The following is a 15646-nucleotide window of genomic DNA, read 5'->3' as shown; positions in this document are numbered from 1 at the left end:
GGGGAGAACTCTTTCCCCCTGAAAATTTCTGGCCCATAGCAGTTGCTTCATAAATGTTTTTTGAATGCATATATAGATGAATAAGACCACTTTGGAGGTAACGGTCGGAAGGAAAGGAATTGTGGCAGTGGTAGTTGTTCAGATATTACTCAGGTGAAGCTCAGAGGTTTACTATGTCACCTTTCCTGGTTGCTATACTGATAGCTGGGAACCTTTGATCTATTTAAGCCCCTAATTTATAGAACAAAATATTAAGGATCACTGAGAGTTTAAGTGATATACCTAAACTTTCATAACTCTTAAAAAACATAGTTACATAATAAAATATGAGAAATCACTGGATTCTTTCCTACTTGTGTGGGACCTAAAAAGCAATTGGTGTAATGTCTTGATAAGTGAGTTAAAGTCCTGATTTGTCACTTCTTCTCTGTGACTAGCCAAAGTCACTTAATTCTAATGACCAGTTGTTTCTTCATCTGTAAAATGCTAATAATGATACTGACTTTACAGGGTCATTGTGAGGATAAGTAAGATAATGAATATGAGAATACTTAGTAGATGGTGGAGCATTATATATTAAGAAGTAGGTATTTTATAATTATATTATATTATATTTTATTTTAAAGATTTTATTTATTTATTCATGATAGACATAGAGAGAGAGAGGTAGAGACACAGGCAGAGGGAGAAGCAGGCTCCATGCCGGGAGCCTGACATGGGACTCGATCCCAGGACTCCGGGATCGCGCCCTGGGCCAAAGGCAGGCGCCAAACCGCTGAGCCACCCAGGGATCCCCTATAATTATATTTTAATATAAGGTTCTTATTGGAGTTTTTTTTCTGAATTACCAAATTATATATAGCAACTTATTCATAGTGACTCATTAGACTTCCAGACACATCTGATTGTTGTTATGCAGAAGGATATATCATCTAGAAAGGAAATGTTGTAGACATGTCTGCTAATGTCAACCATTCCAAACAAAGAACATTAGATATTGCATCACTGACAGTGTTGAAATGGAAATATTAGAAAATAGGTTGCAGGACGTTTTTTGGAAACTTCTTGTGTGTGAGAGAGGGGAGTGGGCAAGGAAAGGGTGAGAGAATGTGTTTGAGAGTTGTGAGCCATATTTTGTGATATATAGTTAGATAGAAACATTGAAGACAACATTTGGGCCTTAAAGCTTTTAAAAAAAGATTTGTCTTTATATAGATATGTAAACATGCATCCACCCCTCTACTCACCACCAGCCCCACTCCATAATCCTGTATCTAAAGCAGTCACTTGGTTGCTGACTCAATACATATTTTCTACTACCTCCTCCCTTCTAGGAAAGCCCACCCCTACCTCTTGAATGAAGCTAAAAATGCCAGATGCCCATTTTCTCAGTGTATTTGCAGCTAATGGTATCCACATTACCCAGTTCTGGTCAATGAAACATGAGAGATATCTGCAGGGCTGGGAAAGATTTTTCTCCCCATGAGAGAGATTTATATGGGGAGACCATTTCCTCCTCTCTTTCAGCATTTGGCACTGTGGTGTGAGGATGTGATAGTTGTAGTTGCTGCAGCCATCACACCACCATGAGACAACCAACCAGAAGATGAAAATCCAGGGATCCCTGGGTGGCGCAGTGGTTTGGCACCTGCCTTTGGCCCAGGGCGCGATCCTGAAGACCCGGGATCGAATCCCACGTCGGGCTCCCAGTGCATGGAGCCTGCTTCTCCCTCTGCCTGTGTCTCTGCCTCTCTCTCTCTCTCTCTGTGACTATCATAAAAAAAAAAAAAATCCAATGTGTTGAGGATATCAGAGCAAAAGGATGGGAAGACCCTGGGCCCTGGATGACATCACTGAGCTGCTGGACTGATTCTTGAATAATATGCCTTCAGACTTATTACTTGAAATGATGATGTGCCTTTATTGCTTAAAGCACTCTAAGGTGGGCATTCTGTTCATTGCAGTCATGAGTATGCAGATGTATTCTTAATTCTCCTTTCTCTTCTTTGTATCAGGGAAAACTGAAGGCAGCCACAATATAGTATGAGTAAAGAAATTTGAAATAGGTGAAAAATAAAAAATAAAAAAAGAATGGAAAATAAAGATGGAATGAAGACAAAAGGTATGCCATGAAATTCTGTATATTTTCTAGAAGAGTGCTAACATTTTATTTTGTGGTAAATGAAACACTGTTAGGGCACAATATTAAGTGGTTTCTCCTAAAAGATTGTTGAATGAGTAAATAAAGTACAATCCCACCTTGAGAAGGAGCTTCCTCCTGGTCTCCCCCACTCTTCTGAGTATGAAGATTTTAGCATAGAGAATCAGGGAAATCAATGAACAGGCATTAAGACTGAAGCACTAAGGTGCCCTTATCAGTGGTTTTCTGACCCTGCTGGCCACTCTTCCAGAAAGAGAGAAGGAATTTTTTCACAGAGCTGTATAAGGCTGAGAGGATTAGAAATACATCCTTGGATTCCAATTCTGTGACCCCACTACAAAATTCCAAAACTATCAGTATATAATTTGTAATGGCAATAACTAGAAATAACCTAAATGACAACTTAAAAGGATGGAGGAACAGTACGGTCAATTGTGGCTTATCTCTTTAATGGAATGTTATATGGCTAGTTTTTATTTATGCACTTCTACCTATATTTGAATTTTCAAACAGCAACATACTCCTGCCTCAGGTGATACAATTGTTTCTCAGTCCAGAGGAAACACACTCTCTCCTTAGGAAAGAGAGATCTAGCATCCCATCAGTCTATGTAACCATTTCTGGGGGATGCTTTTTCTCCTCTTTGCCCTCTTTATTGGACTGAGCTTACAGAACGGTGTTAATAATCATCTTTGGTTCTGAATGATGATTAGGCTTCTTTTAATAAAGTCAGAATTGCAACTTGAGATCCTATAGCCCAAAAAGCATGGTATAACGTTTATCACATCAGGGCACCTGAATGGCTCAGTTGGTTAAGTGTTTGCTTTTGGTTCAGGTCATGATCTCAGGGTCCTGGGATCGAGTTCTGCATTGGGCTTCCTGCTCAGTGGGGAGTCTGCTTCTTCCTCTGCCCACCCTCCACTGCTCGTGCTCTGTTTCTCTCTCAAATAAATAAATAAAAATCTAAAAAAAAGTTTATCATAGCAACATACCTTGTATAAATAGGGAAAAAGTAGAAAAGTGTAGAGATAAAATAAGGAAAAAATATATATGGTTACTATAATTCTCATTTACGTATCTAGCCATGAGATTAAAGTTGGTATTTATAATTTCTTTTTCTACTACCCATTCTGCATTCCCTTTGCTCTCAGCCAGCGCCTCAATGGGTTATGGTTTTTTTTTTACCTGATGGGTGACCCAAACATTCACTCCTATTAAGTGTGAGCCTTTATACTGAGTATATTGGGTGGCTAAATCTTCGATTAATTTTTACAAATGGACAGAGCAGTACTAGGAGCCATCATCTTCCAGATTCTAGACTTTCTCACCCTAGCCCCATGCTGTAGCCAGCATTGGCTGCTTCTGATTTCAAAGCCTAGGAGGTCTACAGTCTTTAGCCCTTGTTTATCACTAGATTTTTTATTTCTGAGTCACAATTTGTCTATTTTACTTACGAGGGTAACTACACCTTTAATAAAATATTAAAAATTGGTGATTACTATGCTTTTGGAAAGGAGGTAGGGGTAGGGCTTAACTCTGCTCTACCACACTGATTAGTGTGATGCCCACCCTGATACCCTTTTTGGGGCTGTGGCACACCCATCCATCCCCCCACTGCTGGGACTATGGGCTGCCAATGGTTAACAGCTGTGTCCTTCACGGTGCTGGCACCTGTGCTGCAGGAAACTGCCTTGCCCAGGATTGTGCCTCGTCTTGACTTATGTGGGTGTATGAAGGCCTATCTCCTTGCCTGAGTTTGGAGGAACTCTGAAGGGCTGTCCCAGCTCCAGAGCTCCCTGCAGGATTGGCTGAGAGCTCAGTTGCAAGTCCATTGCTGTCAGCTCCTCCTTCTGCCCAGCTCAGCCTTCTTCACATCCTTACAGGTAAAGTGTCTCCCATGAACACTGCCTAAAATCCTCCTGCACACAGCTTCCCACCTCAGATTTTACTTGGGAACCCAATCTAAGACAGATTGGAAGTTCACCAGAGAAACTGTTCACAGGCCTGCTAAATAAATACATTTGTGCTTTAGCTGGTAGGTTGATGTCTATTATATTTTTTCTTGGCAAGCCTTTGCTTTTCTGGAATTGTTTTCCTTTGTCTTAGAAACTGTCCTTCCCTGCAAATCCAATCACACTATTTGTTACAGGAGCTGCCATATTCTTATGTGACCCTACTTTTTATAATTACTCTTCTGGCTTTAATGTACAGCAAACTGTAATTTCTGCTTCTTGCAACCAAGTTCACTAGGTTAAAACATTATTTTATACACCAACAAATTAATAGGCATGTTTATTAGATTGACCTATTGCAGCCCAGCAGGGAGTAGGTTTTAAGACAGGATACTTAAATTAAAATATAAAATATATGTGATTTTTTTCCTTAACATGAAAAGTAGTACATGACCATTGTGGAAAACTTTGAAAGTAGGAAGGGGAAAAAAAGATCATAATCCTACTGTCTAGAAATAATTTCTGCTTATTATTAATTTTTGTATGTTTTTCTAGTCTTTATTTAGGGTTACACAGTTATGTCCATATGTTTTCCTTTAGAACAATGGGATCACACTGTTGGCATGCTGTTTTAAAATAGTTTTAATACATTGTAAGTATAATTTGTGTCATTAAGTATGTTTCTACCACATACTTTTATTTATTTATTTATTTAAAAATATTTTATTTATTTATTCATGAGAGAAAGAGGGAGAGGCAGAGACATAGGCAGAGGGGGAAGCAGGCTCCATCTACTCTGGGAGCCCAATGCGGGACTCGATCCAGGGACTCCAGGATCACACCTTGGGCCAAAAGCAGGCGGTAAACCGCTGAGCCACCCAGGCGTCCCCCTACAACATATCTTTTAAATAGCTACATAGAATTTCAACATATAGTTGAATCGTAATTTATTGACTCAAATCCAAATTTAGGTTGTTTCCAAATTATTTTTGTCACCAATGATATAGTGAATGAGGTCTTAAGGTAGATCTTTGAACATAATTCCCAGATATGTAATTGCTGAATTAAAAAACATTTACAAATACCTTCTCCCATTCTGTAGGTTGTCTTTTAGTTTTGTTGACTGTATCCTTTGCTGTGCAGAAGCTTCTTATCTTGATGAAGTCCCAATAGTTCATTCTTGCTTTTGTTTCTTTTGCCTTCGTGGATGTATCTTGCAAGAAGTTACTGTGGCCGAGTTCAAAAAGGGTGTTGCCTGTGTTCTCCTCTAGGATTTTGATGGCATCTCGTCTCACATTTAGATCTTTCATCCATTTTGAGTTTATCTTTGTGTCTGGTGAAAGAGAGTGGTCTAGTTTCATTCTTCTGCATGTGGATGTCCAATTTTCCCAGCACCATTTATTGAAGAGACTGTCTTTCTTCCAGTGGATAGTCTTTCCTCCTTTATCAAATATTAGTTGACCATAAGGTTGAGGGTCCACTTCTGGGTTCTCTGTTCTGTTCCATTGATCTATGTGTCTGTTTTTGTGCCAGTACCACACTGTCTTGATGACCACAGCTTTGTAGTACAACCTGAAATCTGGCATTGTGATGCCCCCAGCTATGGTTTTCTTTTTTAAAATTCCCCTGGCTATTTGGGGTCTTTTCTGATTCCACACAAATCTTAAAATAATTTGTTCTAACTCTCTGAAGAAAGTCCATGATATTTTGATAGGGATTGCATTAAACGTGTAAATTGCCCTGGGTAACATTGACATTTTCACAATATTAATTCTGCCAATCCATGAGCATGGAATATTTTTCCATCTCTTTGTGTCTTCCTCACTTTCTTTCAGAAGTGTTCTCTAGTTTTTAGGGTATAGATCCTTTACCTCTTTGGTTAGGTTTATTCCGAGGTATCTTATGCTTTTGGGTGCAATTGTAAATGGGATTGATTCCTTAATTTCTCTTTCTTCAGTCTCATTGTTAGTGTATAGAAATGCCACTGACTTCTGGGCATTGATTTATAAAGAACTTATTAAACTCAACACCAAAGAAACAAACAATCCAATCATGAAATGGGCAAAAGACATGAACAGAAATCTCACAGAGGAAGACATAGACATGGCCAACAAACACATGAGAAAATGCTCTGCATCACTTGCCATCAGGGAAATACAAATCAAAACCACAATGAGATACCACCTCACCCCAGTGAGAATGGGGAACATTAACAAGGCAGGAAACCACAAATGTTGGAGAGGATGCGGAGAAAAGGGAACCCTCTTACACTGTTGGTGGGAATGTGAACTGGTGCAGCCATTCTGGAAAACTGTGTGGAGGTTCCTCAAAGAGTTAAAAATAGACCTGCCCTACGACCCAGCAATTGCACTGTTGGGGATTTACCCCAAAGATACAGATGCAATGAAACGCCGGGACACCTGCACCCCGATGTTTCTAGCAGCAATGGCCACAATAGCCAAACTGTGGAAGGAGCCTCGGTGTCCGTTGAAAGATGAATGGATAAAGAAGATGTGGTTTATGTATACAATGGAATATTCCTCAGCCATTAGAAATGACAAATACCCACCATTTGCTTCGACGTGGATGGAACTGGAGGGTATTATGCTGAGTGAAGTAAGTCAGTCGGAGAAGGACAAACATTGTATGTTCTCATTCATTTGGGGAATATAAATAATAGTGAAAGGGAATATAAGGGAAGGGAGAAGAAATGTGTGGGAAATATCAGAAAGGGAGACAGAACATAAAGACTCCTAACTCTGGGAAACGAACTAGGGGTGGTGGAAGGGGAGGAGGGCGTGGGGTGGGGATGAATGGGTGATGGGCACTGAGGGGGGCACTTGACGGGATGAGCACTGGGTGTTATTCTGTATGTTGGTAAATTGAACACCGATAAAAAATAAATTTATTTAAAAAAAAAAGAAATGACAAATACCCACCATTTGCTTCAACGTGGATGGAACTGGAGGGTATTATGCTGAGTGAAGTAAGTCAATCGGAGAATGACAAACATTATATGTTCTCATTCATTTGGGGAATATAAATAATAGTGAAAGGGAATAGAAGGGAAGGGAGAGGAAGTGGGTAGGAAATATCAGAAAGGGAGACAGAACATGGAAGACTCCTAACTCTGGGAAATGAACTAGGGGTGGTGGAAGGGGAGGAGGGCGTGGGGTGGGGGTGAATGGGTGATGGGCACTGAGGAGGGCACTTGACGGGATGAGCACTGGGTGTTATTCTGTATGTTGGCAAATTGAACACCAATAAAAAATAAATTTATTATTAAAAAAAAAGAAGACTACACCACACACAAAAAAACATTTGCAGATTTTAAGGCCTTTCATAAGAATTACTAAATTGTTATCTTTTTTAAAAAGTTTTATTTATTAAAGTAGTCTCTACGCCCAATGTGGGGTTCAGAATCATGACCCAAGATCAAAAGTCATATATTCTGACTGAGCCAGTCAGGTTTCCCTAACATTGATTTCTAAAATGATTCTATTGGGGATCCCTGGGTGGCTCAGCGGTTTAGCGCCTGCCTTTGGCCCAGGGCGTGATCCTGGAGTCCCAGGATCGAGTCCCAGGATCGAGTCCCACGTCGGGCTCCCAGCATGGAGCCTGCTTCTCTTTCTGCCTCTCTCTCTCTCTCTCTCTATGTCTATCATGAATAAATAAATAAAATCTTAAAAAAAGATTCTATCACTGTATACATTTGCCAGCAGGGTATAAGAATGCATTTTTCTTTTCTTTTTTCCCTTCTTTGCTTTTTTTTTTTTTTTTTGAGAGAGAGAGAGAGATAGGTGGGGGGAGGGGCAGAGGGAGCGGGAGAGAGAGTCTCAAGCAGACTCCACGCTCAGCATGAAGTCCCATGCAGGGCTTGATCTCACAACCCTGAAATCATGACCTGAGCTGAAATCAGGAGCTGGATGCTCAACCAAGAGCTACCCAGGCATCCCCGAGGGTGCATTTTTCTAATATTGGGTTGTTTTCTTGAAAGAATTTTGTCGACTTGATAGACAAAATGATGCTTGCTTTCTTTAATTTGGGCTTCTTTAATTAGCAATGGATTAGAACTATTTTCATATGTTTATTATCTCTTTTTATGTGTGTACATACATATACATATACATCTACTGTGCTGTGTGTAAATGTGTAAACTGCTTATGTCCTTGGCCCAAATTTTTTTTGGCATGTTAAAATTTTTCTATATAATATAATGAAAATACATTTTCTCATTTGTCATTTGCCTTTTAATTTTGTTCATGGAGTCTTGATATGTTCAGTCAAATTTAATAATTATTTCTTTTGTGATTTCTGTTATGCTTGGGGAGGCCTTATCTGACACTAGGGAAGAGGAACTTTCATGGGAGATGAGGGTCAATTGTGGGGGAGCAAAAGGGAGTAGACAGAAAGGTTGATTAAGCCTGAGGCTAACTCCAGCATCCTAACAAAGGCCTGGAATTGTATCTTCTACTTCCTTCATTTTACAGATGAAGGAGCAGAAGTCCAGGGAGAATAAGAAATAAGATTGAAGCAGTAGATTACAAAGTCTCCTAAAAACAGCATTATCCATAAAGGGATATATTACATTTTTATAAAAAATTAGTTAGTGTTGATAAAAAGAAAAAAACCCTTTTGTGTTCATATATGTTTATGTTGCTCACAACATTGAAATGAAGAATTTAAAATGCCCCAAAAGCTGATTACATCTTTACATATGGAATTGATGGTTCTAATTTCTTTCTATTGATTGCGTAGCATTTTATAAAAGCTGTTGGATGTCATGGTGCTTACCCAGAGCAAACTCACTGCAGCGGTCATCATCTGTCTGTAATTGTTAACAGTGTCTACAAATTAAACTGGAGCTGCTGGAAACCAAAGAGAAGAATAGCCTGTATAGTGCACAATATCTGGTAGTTTGTTTTGTTGGCTCAAGGACTAGAAACAAACAGCAAATACAGAATATCCCAGAAGCAGACCTTCAATCTATAAGGTGGAATGCAGGGCTGCCAGATTTTTAAAAAAGATTTTATTTATTTATTCATGAAAGACACACAGAGACAGGCAGAGACACAGGCAGAGGGAGAAGCAGCTTCCCTACCTGCTTCTGGGATCACGCCCTGAGCTGAAGGCAGATGCTCAACCACTGAGCCATCTGGGCATCCCAGGGCTACCAGATTTAACAAATAAAAATATAGGACACCCAGTTAAATTTGAGTTTCAGATAAACAATAAATGATTTTATAGTAAGTATGTCGCAAGTAAAGCATAGGACATAACTAAAAAATTATTCATCATTTATCTGAAATTGAAATTTAATGAGGCATCCTACATTTTATCTGGCAACCCTAGCAAGCAGGACTTTTTATTATCCATATTAAAATACTAAACCCATCGCATGCATGGATGAGCCTGGTTCTGTATCACTGCATTTATAGTGGCTGAATGAAGAACATACTTTCAAGGAAAAGTTCACCAGGAATCTCGCATTGGTGTGAAAATTAGCAATAAGAAGCAGAGATACTGTATTAGAGTCTCACAGCTGGCATAACAAAATACCACAAACTGGTAACTCAAAATAACAGAAACTTACTGTGTCACAGTTCTGGAGGCTGAAAGTCTAAAATCAAGGTGTGGCAGGGCCATGCTCCCTGTGAAATCTGCAGGAGAATCCTTACTTGCATCTTCCTAGCTTCTGGTAGTTTGCCAATAATTCCTGGTGTTCCTTGGTTTGCAGCTACATTACTTCTGACAGTCTCTGCTTCTGTCATCATGTGGCATTTTCCTGTGGCATTTCTTAGTTGTCACATGCTGTTTTCCTTTCATAAGGACACCAGTCATCTTGGGTTAGGAACTCACCTTAATGACCTCATCTTAATTTGATAACATCTGTAAACCCCTATTTCCAAATAAGGTAATATTCACAGGCACTGGGAGGTTAAGACTTGAACATATCTTTTTGGAGGGACACAACTTAACCTGTAACAGGTATGGTTGCCTAATATCTTTAATTATTTATAAGAAATAAAAACTAACTGTAGTCATTTTATTATTTGTTAATTCTAAGAACAGATACTGCCTGGGCAATTAGCTCCTATTCAGTTGTTCTCTATAGGAAAGGTTTTCAGTTTTTAAAGACCAAATGGAAGTTTTTATGTGAGGTCCTAGAATTTAGGCTTATACTTTTGGCCTGCAGCCCAAACTTGATGTTAGAAGGAGGAAGCTCTGGGGATCGCAGAAGTTCATGTTTCTCTGAACATAAGATGAAATGTGCTTTTAAACAAAAGTAATAGTCATTGCTCTGGACTCTCAGCTGTGATGAAGTAGAGATTCCCTCTGCAGTTCCAGAGGGACCCCTCATAGTCACTTCAGTGACTTCTAGTATAATTATTCCAATAGAGGAGGAGATATTATAAAACTTCCAGAAACTTTTGCTTTCAAAACATGGAAAGCTTTTTTATTTTAAAGTGCTTTGGAAGGGTCTTTAGACAACACAATTAGAGCCACTCCTTAGTGGCAGACAAGTTGTAAAGGAGAACCTGAGTGAACATCAGAGGTGGCCAAACAATACCTGGATTTAAGTTATATCAGCAACATGGTATAATCAATTCACAGCTAGACCAGTTCAATTTTCTAATTCAGAATAAGTCAAGGAAAGGAAGGCATTTGTTTTGTTTTGTTTTTTATTTTAAAGATTTTATTTATTTATTCGAGAGAGAGAGAGAGAGAGGCAGAGACAGGCAAAGGGAGAAGCAGGCTCCATGCAGGGAGCCCGACGCAGGATTCAATCCTGGGTCTCCAGGATCCAGGATCATGCCCTGGGCCGAAGGCAGCACTAAACCGCTGAGCAACCCGGGCTGCCCTGAATATGTTTGTTCTTAGAAAGATGCAATGAGAGCATTGAAAAACATTTTTTTTTAAATTAAAATTACCCTAATCTCAGAAATCTTATACAAATATGTTCATTTCTGCAACTTCCCACTCCTTTTGTATTACAGTGGCATAGAGTTTTAATGTTGGTGTTTCCCTATGGTAAAGCAAAGCATATTTTTGTAACTTAAAAAAAATATATCCTTTGAAAATGAAGGCCATCCAACTTTAAAAGACATCTTCTACTTGAGCCTGTTATGTAGAAAGAAAGATTACAATAAAAATGTTAGGAAATTGTTTGACATGGTAAATAAGGTTGGTCAAGACAGGGGACTTTTTTTTTTTTTTAAGATTTTACTTATTTGTTCATGAGAGACAGAGAGAGGGGTGGTGGCAGAGACACAGGCAGAGGGAGAAGCAGACTCCATGCAGGGAGCCCGATGCGGGACTCGATCCCGGGACTGCAGGATCATGCCCTGGGCCAAAGGCAGGTGCTAAACCACTGCGCCACCCAGGGATGCCCAAGACAGGGAACTTTGGTTGTTGTTAGGGAGGGTTGCAGACTGAGTGTCTTACCTGTAAACTTGTGATTCAGGTTTACAAATGTTTCACCTCACAAACTTAAGTCTAGATATAAGAGATTATTTCCCATGATTTTTTCATGCTCATTTGGAATGGAAGGAACTATGTTTTTTAGGATTTATTTACTTATTTTAGAGAGAGAGTGAGCAAGAGAGCACATGAGTCCTCAAGCAGGCTCCTTAGTGAGCCCAGGGCCCGATGTGGGGCTCCATCGCAGGACCCTGAGATCATGACCTAAGCTGAGATCAAGAGTTAGACACCCAACCAACTGAGCCACCCAGGAACCTGAGGAAGAATATTTTTTGTAATAGATTCATCTCTGATATTAATATTTTTCACTGTGTGTTCTTAGGCAATATCTGTTAGTTACTAACAGAGTTATTTTCACTCTGTAGCCAGAGTGATGTATTTTCTTGGCAAATCCTGACCCAGTAGATCTGTAGATGCAGGGATATTTTCAAGATGGGAAGGGCCTTGATTGGGTGTAGGTGGACTTACACAGTGATGTAAGTGATCCTAAAGACTCCACCAGGAGACTACTAGAACTGATAAATGAATTCAGTGAAGTTATAGGATACAAAATTAATAGATAGAAATCTGTTGCATATCTATACATTTCTATACATTAATAATGAAATAGCAAGAAGAGAAATGAAGACAACAATACCATTTACAATTGCACCAAAAAAATGATAAAATACCTTGTAATAAACTTAACCAAAGAGGTGAAATGTCTGTACTCTAAAAACTATAAAATATTGATGAAAGAAATTGAAGAAATACAACAAAATGAAAAGATATTCCATGTTCATGGATTGGAAGAACCAATATTGTTAAAATGCCCATACTACCCAAAGCAATCTACAAATTAAATGCAATTGCTATCAAATACCAACATTTAAAAAATATTTTATTTATTTATTTGAGAGAGGGGGAGAGAGAAAGAGAAAGAGCAACCATGTATGAACAGGAGGAGAGGCTGAGGGAGAAACAGACTCACCACTGAGCAGGGAGCCAGACATGGGGTTGGGTCCCAGGACCCTTGGATCATGACCTGAGGCAAGGCAGATGCTTAACTGATTGAGCCACAAATAATCCTAAAATTTGTATGGAACCACTTAAGACTCAAAATAGCCAAAGCAATCTTGGGAAAGAAGATCAAAGCTGAAGGTATTAAAATCCCAGATTTTGAAGCTGTAGTCATCAAGACAGTATGGTACTGTCACAAAAATAGAACCCTCTTGCACTGTTGATGGGAATGCAAACTGGTGCAGATGGAGGTTCCTCAAAAAGTTAAAAATAGGGCAGCTCCGGTGGCTCAGTGGTTTAGCGCTGCCTTCAGCCCAGGGCCTGATCCTGGGATCCCAGGATCGAGTCCCGCATAAGGCTCCCTGCATGGAGCCTGCTTCTCCCTCTGCCTGTGTCTCTACCTCTCTCTCTCTCTGTCTCTCATAAATAAATAAATAAAATCTTTAAAAAAAAAAGTTAAAAATAGAACTATCCTATGAATGAGCCAGCAATTGCACTACTGGGTAATTTACTCAAAGGATACAAAAATACTGATTCAAAGCACCTCGATGTTTATAGCAGCATTATTAACAATGGCCAAAGTATGGAAAGAGTCCAAATGTTCATCAACTGATGAATGGATAAGGAAATGTAGTACATATATACAATGGAATATTAGTCACCAAAAAGAATGAAATCTTGCCCTTTGCAACAACATGGATAGAGCTAGAGTGTATTAGAAGGTCCTTAGAAACATTATGTTAAGCAAAATAAGCCAGAGAAAGACACCATAAGATTTCACTTATATGTGTAATTTAAGAAACAAAACAGATGAACATAAGGGGAGGGGAAAGAAGAGATGGAAGCAAATCATAAGAGATTCTTTACAAAGATCAAACTGAGGGTTGATGGAGGGGAGGTGGGCAGGGGATGGGCTAAATGGGTGTTGGGTGAGGAGGGCACTTATTGTATTGAGCACTGGATGTTATATGTAAGTGATGAATCACTAAGTTCTACTCCTAAAACCAATATTACACTATATGTCAACTGGATCACTGTATGTTAATTATACTTCAATTAAAAAAGTTAAAAAAAGAAAGTTGAACAATTGGTTGCTTCCACCCCCTCCCATCATTCACTTCCTCTGCTTCATCTTTTCTTGTGCCTGAAAGCTGGTAACACTGAAGCTCCTATATATCCATCTCACCTTGGCCTAGGTTCAGAGCCAGTCCTCCTTGAAGCAGGACCTGTGTGGTATCAGGTCCCTCACTCTGCACTTAGCACTAGTCATTTTCCTACACTTGAGATTGGGTATACATGGAGGCTCTTGCCTCACTCCTTGGCTCTCCTGTGTTGTCAGCCTGGGTTTCATGCTCCAGTGACTCCTGGGCTCACTCTGCCTGGGGTACATTCTCTCCATCCTGTGTGTGCCAGCAACCTGTTCTGGCTGTCAGCTCTGGTGCCTGTTAACTTGTTTTGTTCTTGTTAAGCCTTTTCCTAGAAGCTACAACCCTGCTTTTGCTTCCAGGTTGGGTAATGTGGGCTCTGCTTTGCCTTTGACAAATGTTATCATGTCACTCTGGAATTTTCTTGACCCTGGATTTACAGCTGCTATTTTTCTACCCACTGCTGAGTAGCTTCCCCCAGTCTTCTCTTGAACTTTCTTTGTGGATCTTTGTTTCAACCACTGATGTTCTTTCCATTGTTCCAAGCCCATATTCTTTTGCTGGCTAGATCTTTTCAGGCAACTGTCTTAACCTGGTTCTGACACACTTCTCTGGTATCCTAATTTTCTTCCTCTCTACCTTTTCTATGCTTCTGGCAAACCACATCTGTCTGATATTGAGTTCTGAGACATAACAAGATGGGCCCACTGTTTCTGAACCATTTGTGGATTTTTGTCTTGAGAGTGTTTATACATCCTAATATTGAGTCTTCCTAGGTTCCTTCCATTTCTGCATTATCTATTCAGAACTGTGGTAAAGACGACTTACAGCATATGCTCAAAAACCATTTATTGATTAATGAATTCATGAGTGAATGATTGAATAAAAAAAAAAAACAAAGCTCAGGAAGGATATCTGATTACTCACAGTAAATTGTAGAAGAGCTGGAATTCAGAACTAGTTCTGCTGGACTTCGGTGCCCATAGGAAAACACCCAAAGTGACAGCTAATTGATGTAGTGGAAGAAACACTCATAATTCTCTCCCTAGCCAGGGAGAGTTAAAGAGGAAACATTGATAGGTTTTAACCTTTTTACTTGGCTTCTAGTTTTACAGATTGTGTGTTAGAATGTTGACTGTGAACTGTTGTACTGCTATAGTGTCTGCAGTTATGTTGGAAAAATGGTAGCTGTTTTGTGTGTGACCCAAGCAACATATAATGCTCCTCAATAGCAGTGAAAGTGAAGGGTTCTTTTGAGAGATCCCTGGGAGGAGAAGAGCACCAAAAGGGGATTTGAGACTTGATTGTCATATAGTTATGTTGTAACAGCAGGCAAACATGTCCAAACAATGGGTTTGATGTTTTATGGTCATATATCTGGGAAGACTTGGAATAAGGGTTTTTTTTTTCTTTTTTTAATCCTGGGATGACTTCAGGGAGGTATTTGAAGGCTCCTACATATGCTTCAATGCTTGAGATATTATATGCAGACATTCTTAATGTATTGTGTGTTTTTTCTTCTTTTTTATTTTTTTCCTTTTTTTTTGGTGCCATAGATCCTCTTGGTAGTCAGAAGAAAGTTTTTGAATGCATAAAATGAAATATGTAGGATTACAGAGAAAACAAGTTTTATTGAAATCCAGTTATCACAATATAAAGGTCTAATAACTGCTTTTGAAATGGTGATGTGTATAGATGACATGGCAAAGACTCAGCAGTTAGGAAAATATCTGTGATTTCTGTTGGTGACAAATTCATAGGTACTGCTAGTACTACAGTGGTTGGTGCCCTATATTATGATGGAAAGAAGCACAAGTTAGAGGTTTGTTGGGGGGGGGAGGAGGAGAAAGATAATTTTTTTTTCAAATCCAAGTTTACAATGCCCCAGGTGAAGAACACTTTCTCTT

At 39.3% G+C, this 15646-nt stretch overlaps 1 long non-coding RNA gene across 1 annotated transcript in view; it reads left to right on the top strand.

Moving 5' to 3' along the window:
• The window catches only part of LOC125754197 (uncharacterized), a 36789-nt gene extending 32407 nt beyond the window's left edge, over window positions 1-4382 (top strand). The window contains exons 2-3 of the long non-coding RNA XR_007407790.1: window positions 2016-2122; window positions 3844-4382. This is a non-coding gene — a long non-coding RNA (uncharacterized LOC125754197). The remainder of the gene's footprint in view (window positions 1-2015; window positions 2123-3843) is intronic.
• Window positions 4383-15646: the final 11264 nt, after the last annotated feature.

The sequence above is a fragment of the Canis lupus genome, chromosome 32, assembly GCF_003254725.2.
Source record: "Canis lupus dingo isolate Sandy chromosome 32, ASM325472v2, whole genome shotgun sequence".
In the NCBI taxonomy this organism is placed as follows: domain Eukaryota; kingdom Metazoa; phylum Chordata; class Mammalia; order Carnivora; family Canidae; genus Canis; species Canis lupus.
The sequence above is the reverse complement of the archived record's forward strand: the minus strand, read 5'-3'. Positions and strand labels throughout refer to the sequence as shown.